The following is a 6922-nucleotide window of genomic DNA, read 5'->3' as shown; positions in this document are numbered from 1 at the left end:
GTAATCCCAAATCCTGGGATGTTACAATGAAGTACCGCTCACTTTCATGCATCGCCCGACCCAACCAGGGTCTGGTACTCTACCTGCTACTATATCCGTTGCAGAGCAACGGCCAAACTGGGTGTTTTGTGAGTCATCGGCCATTAACCGCAAATATCGAGGGCTTGTTTCGTTAGTAGGATAGGGAAAAAACTTATGAATGACGCGTCCACTTTAGTTTTACAGGAATTTATATTGATCAAATTTGTTTGATTTCACCACGGAAAAAACAAGAGGTGACGTTAGTGGGTGTTAGAATTCCTAACAACTCAAGTGAAAATGATTTCTTATAAAAAACATATAAATATCAATCTTACAAATCAAACAATCATCATACAAAAATTTCACATAGGATTTAATCCGACAAATTTTTAATGCAAATTCTTTGAATCAAACATGCTCCAATTTCTTGGAAATCCCCTAAAAACCGATCCAGGGTACTCATAGTGGGCATAACGTAGGTGGTAACATAGAACGACATTCGAATTCCAATTGAGCATTTTGGTAACATGGCATGTCATTAGTTAATGCAAAAATAATATTTTGAACTACTTTGTTATCATCACATCACGCAACCCACCCAAAAATAACTTTGCAAAGTAATAAACATGGTCTTGTATGTTACTACAACTATAATACTACATATTTGATAGCACATCCACTCTGGCCGGTAATTACTATAGAATGAGAAAACCCTAGCCGCTAGGGCTCCCGTGACGTCCCCCAGGGCGTCACCGGGGTGATCCCACGCCCGCCACCAACTCCAAGACCTCAAGCAGCCCGTCTCCGCCGCTACCGCCAGCACAGGCAGCGGTGGCGGTGCCCCTAGTGTCTAAGGCGCTGGGGGAGGGAGCAGCGATTCCTCCGGAGGGGCGGCTGGGGTGGCGCCGATGGAGCGGGTCATGGGCGGTTGTCGGGGCGGCGAACTCGACCATGGCAGCGGCGGTTGTTGTTGCCTTGATGCGGGCGACGGTGACAAGCCATGGGTCTAGGGGGTCCGCTTAGGCCCGTCGTCTCCAGCGACGTGGTTTGGTGGCTCGTGGAGGAGGAGCCATCGTGGTGCCGGTGATGTCTATTCTTGTAGACAGTATTGGGTCTCCAAGTGCAGAGGTTTGTAGAACAGCAGCAAGTTTCCCTTAAGTGGATCACCCAAGGTTTATCGAACTCAGGGAGGTAGAGATCAAAGATATCCCTCTCAAGCAACTCTGCAATTATGATACAAGAAGTCTCTTGTGTCCCCAACACACCCAATACACTTCTGAGATGTATAGACGCATGAGTTCAGCGAAGAGATAGTAAAATGCAAGTGATATGGATGAATATGAGTGGTAATAACAATCTGAAATAAATATGGCAGCAAGTGAACATGCAGTAAAACAGTAAATAAACGATGATTCGATATTTGGAAACAAGACCTAGGGATCATACTTTCACTAGTGGTCACTCTCAACAATGATATCATAAAGGAATATAAATATAATCACTTCACTATGCTACTCTGAACTACTCTCCGGTTGGATAAGGAACACTAATTCACCGCGTAGGGCTGCAAAAGCAAACCTTAAAGATGTATTCCCAAGTACTAATGAATACCCCACTCCGTTACTTTGAGCATTCATAGGAGGTACTAACACACCAAAATTTCATAGAGACATCCAACTCAAATCATAATTCAGTGAACAAGTATTCTGTGAAATATAGACTAAGAGACCCACACGATGCACACACCGTCACCTTTACACACGTGGGACAAGGAGTCCGAAGATCACATAAGTAAAATCCACTTGAATAGCATAACGACATCTAGATACAAAGCTCATGATCACATAAAGATCACACCATGGGGGAGAGGGAGATAAACCACATAGCTACTGGTAGAGCCCTAAGCCCCGAGGGAGAACTACTCCCTCCTCATCATGGGAGTCAGCAACGGCAATGGAGATGGCGGTGGAGTCGATGTAGATGGCTCTAGGGGAAATTCCCCATCCCGGTAGAGTGCCGGAACAAAGACTTCTGTCCCCCGAATCTTGTCTACGACGGTGGTGGAGCTACGGAACTTTTTTCTGGATGGAGGCCGATTAGTTTAGGGTTTTCGCGGAAGGGCAAGGTCGGTGGAGGCCAGGTGGCCCCACACCATGCCTAGGCGCGGCTAGAGGTGGGCCCTCGCCTAGGGGTGGTTTTGCCACCTCGGTGCCCCCTCCGTTTCTGCTTTGGACTCCGTCTTCGTGACGGTGAAACGTTAACTTCGGATTTTGTTTCGTCCAATTTCAAGAATATTTCCTGTACAACTTTTCTGAAATACAAAACATGAGAAAACAGGGAACTGGCACTGTGGCATCTTGTCAATAGGTTAGTGCAGGAAAATGCATAAAAGTGCCACGAAGTGTAAACAAAACATATAACAATTGGTGTAAAACAAGCATTGAGCATAAAAAATTATAGATATGTTTGCAATGTAAGAACATACCCAAGCTTAACTCCTGCTCGTCCTCGAGTAGGTAAGTGATAACAAAATAATTTTTAGGTGACATGAAGCCAACACAATCCTGATCAAGCATGTAAAGCATTGTGAGCTGGGATCTAAGTACTCTAAACATAGGCATAATAGATATAATTCAATAGAACTTAGCAACTATGTTATAACATGAAGAGTAACTCAGACAAAGGATCATGAATAATAGTGCATTGAAAGCAATTGTTTGTTTATGAGCATAGAGTAAACATAACAAAGTGGTACTCAACATGTCCTTTATGAAGTAGCAAAACATAAATGCTAGGGTACCTTCAAAGTTCAAAGGGTGACTAGATACAAGTAATTTAAGAACCAGCAATAGCACAATCATGAATCAATCAATAATAATTTTGGGACTATGCACATTGCACTACGAATGGCAACTATGCTCTCTTAATCAGTGCATAAAGTAGAAGATGAAGACTCAACATAAAAGTAAAAGACAGACTCTTTGCAGAGTAAGCAAGATAAACAAGTTTTATAAATCTTCCAAAAAAGTATGGTACTTATTATCTTTGAGCTCTCATTGCCCATATCATAAGCATCTTGAATGGTTAAAGTTAATGTGATTAAAAATTAGCTATATGCTTGCAAATCACAAGTTGAAAATCTCATGCCCCTTGAATGCGAGTACCTAAACCTCATGCTACTCAACTTAGGTCCCAAATAAGTTCTTGTCATTGTAAGTATACATGTATGTATCATTGAGAACCGCCAACGGGGTACCTCTTGCCCGATGATATGGAGGTACTCTTGTAGGAGCAATCCCATGCCAAAATGACAAGACAAACAGACAGTGAGCATCTCAGCAATTTTTTATTTACTATGAGTATAGTGTTTTTTATTGCAACTTCTTCATAGAATGCTCAGTATGGCTTAGTTGTAAATTTCCACCATGACTGGTGCATGGCTTAGATTAGCGGCCCAGGCGTTTCTCTAACTCATATACAAACTCCATGGACTTACAAGTTTCAATTTTATTTTGCACCGCTAGGCATCCATAAACAAAAGAACATGCCATCAACTAAATATAAGTGGAATGTCGAAAGTGTTCCCCATGAAGGCATGGTTATAATAACTCCCAACTCACAATTTGCAAACATATAAACTTCATAAGATAGACACAATGATAAATTTATTAAGTGCAAGAAAGTAAATGTGCCATCAAGTTCGTGAGAGCTTTACTGACTAATTTTCTCATGCCAAAGTTTAATTTAGAAGATAAATAAAAACATGATGAATTACTTGGAATAGCAATAATGCTACTAGGTAGATATGGTGGACACAATTTGGTAAACTTTGTTTAATGGTGGTTGGATGCACGAGTAGAGTTCATACTCAACACTGGTTAAGGCTAGCAAAAGATAGGAAGCCACCACTAAGAGAGCAATGATGGCCATAATCATGCATAGCGACAAAACATTATCAATCAAAGCATAAAGTGATACTACAAGTCAAAAACTAAATGATCATAGAGGCTATAGTTTACTGGTTATAGTCATAACATGGTATAAGCATGCGCCAAGTCAACCCATTAAAGCATCAAAGGGGAATCCACAACATTATGCTTTTATGATAGAAACAACACAACATTCTTTCAATGACACATTATGCACTCTCATCTATTTGAGAAAAGTCATGCTACAACAATAAATACTAAGCATATGACAAGAATAATATCCAACATGACATGCCAAAGTCTAAGCCACAGTCTAGACAAGCTTCCTTTTGCATCACTATAGTCATGAAACATTTTACTCGTATCCAACACCAATCAATTTTTTTGACATAGCTAGCTCTCAAAGATGAAAAAAAATATGGACCAGAGAGCCAATCATATGCAAATAAAGAATACTAACGAGTTCTGAACAAAATTCAAGTGAAATAACAAGAGCTAAACGCAATACTAGAAAACTAGAACACTCACATAAAAATAAGATCGAAAATTAGAACGTTCTATGCAATTAAAATGGAGCGTGTTTCTCTACCACACAAGAATTTTAGGATCCAACCACATGCTACAGCAAACAAAACAAAAGAAAACTAGAAACAAAAATAAAGACGCTCCAAGAATAACACATAGCGTATGAAGCAATAAAAATATAGCGCATAGAAAGATGACCTGTTGTTTTGTTGATAAAGAGGGGATGCCCCATCCCCAAGCTTTGATGCTTGTAACTCTTGGATATTTCTTGGGGTTCAGGAGCATCCCCAAGCTTAAGATTTTGTCCATTCTTCATCTCATCACATCATTCTTCTCTCCCTACACTTGAAAACTTCATTCATACAAAACTTCACACAATTCTTTATTAGCAACATTAGTATAATTAAAATAAATAAATTTACTTGGGTTCAGTTCTAACATATATCAAACATATATTAAAGCATCATCTACTGTAGCAACCTTTTAAAAAGCTATTTGATCAAAAGAACTCAAAAAAAAAGATGTAAGAGGCAAATGCAAATAGTGCGGAAATCTGTCAAAACAGAACATCAGGTAAAGATTTTTTTTTTGAAAATCCTCTGTTGCTCATCTGGAAAGGTTGTCATCTAGCGAAAGTTAGATAATAACCTGGGGCATATGCATAAAAAAGTACAACTCAAAATTTTGCTCTGGCTATTTTTACGAATTTGTATGCTGACAACATATAATCTGTTTTCGAGACACTTTCCCAAATCTTACTTTCTTCATATTAGAGGCTATTCTTAGCACAAAAACGAAACAAATAGTGATAAGGAGACATTATTACAGAGGTAATAACTTCAAAGACTCAACATAAAAGAAAAATTACAGAAATAAAACAATGGGTTCTATCCCATAAGCGATTTTCTTTAACGCCTTTCAGCTAGGCTCGGTAATTTGAGAAGATGCTCACATAAAAAATATGAATTGGCGCAAAAGATAGCATCAAGGAGCAAATATGAAACACATTTAAGTATAACCCACTTCCTATGCATAGGAATCTTGTACACAAATAAATTCACAAATAACAAAGTGACAAGCATAGGAAGATAAAACAAGAGTAACTTCAAAACTTTCAGCATATAGAGAGGTGTTTTAGTAACATGAAAACTTCTACGACCATATTTTCCACTCTCACAATAACTTTTAGTAGCATCATGAATAAACTCAACAAAGTAACTATCACATAAAACATTCTTATCATGAGGCACATGCATAAAATAATTATGACTCCCCACATAAGCATAGTCATTTTTATTAATTGTAGTGGGAGTGAATTCAACAAAATAGCTATCATTATTATTCAAATCTCCATAATCATAAAATATATGAGGCATATTATAATCATAATTAATTTTCTCCTCAATAGTAGGTGGACTGAAAATAACATAATCATCATATATTGGAGGCATAGTATCATCATAGCAAATTTCCTCCTCGAAAGCTGGGGAAATAAAAAGATCATTTTCATAAAAACTAGTTTCCCCAAGCTTAGAATTTTCCATAGCATTAGCAATAATGGTGTTCAAAGAATTCATACTAATAACATTGCTACTAGCATGCAAGTGAAGTTCCATAGGTTATTAATTTTCTCTTCAAACACCTCATGTCCTAACTCAAGATAAATACTATAAAGCTCTCTAATTTTGTTGTTGTTTTCCGTTAAGCCTAACTAGTGAAAATAAAAACAAGAAACAAAAATATGTAATTGCAGATTCTAAAGGAAATAACTTCAAGCACTCACCATCAACTGAAAGGCTTAGTAGCCAGAGGATGTGAGTACCTTTTACCTTACCTCCCCGGCAACGGCGCCAGAAAAGAGCTTCATGTCTATGCACGCTTCTATTCTTGTAGACAGTGTTGGACCTCCAAGTACAGAGGTTTGTAGACCGGCAGCAAGTTTCCCTTAAGTGGATCACCCAAGGTTTATCGAACTCAGGGAGGTAGAGGTCAAAGATATCCCTCTCAAGCAACCCTGCAATTATGATACAAGAAATCTCTTGTGTCCCCAACACACCCAATACACTTATCAGATGTATAGGTGCACTAGTTTGGCGAAGAGATAGTAAAATTCAAGTGATATGGATGAATATGAGTGGTAATAACAATTTGAAATAAATATGGCAGCAAGTAAACATGCAGTAAAACAGTAAATAAACGGTGATTCAATGTTTGGAAACAAGGTCTAAGGATCATACTTTCACTAGTGGTCACTCTCAACAATAATATCATAAAGGAATATAAATATAAGCACTTCACTATGCTACTCTGAACTACTCTCCGGTTGGATAACAAACACTAACTTATCGTGTAGGGCTGCAAAAGCAAACCTAAAAAATGTATTCCCAAGTACTAATGAACACCCCGCTCCGTCACTTTGAGCATTCATAGGAGGTACTAACACACCA

Source organism: Lolium perenne, chromosome 7 (genome assembly GCF_019359855.2).
Source record: "Lolium perenne isolate Kyuss_39 chromosome 7, Kyuss_2.0, whole genome shotgun sequence".
Taxonomy (NCBI): Eukaryota; Viridiplantae; Streptophyta; class Magnoliopsida; order Poales; family Poaceae; genus Lolium; species Lolium perenne.
This window is presented reverse-complemented; position numbering follows the sequence as displayed.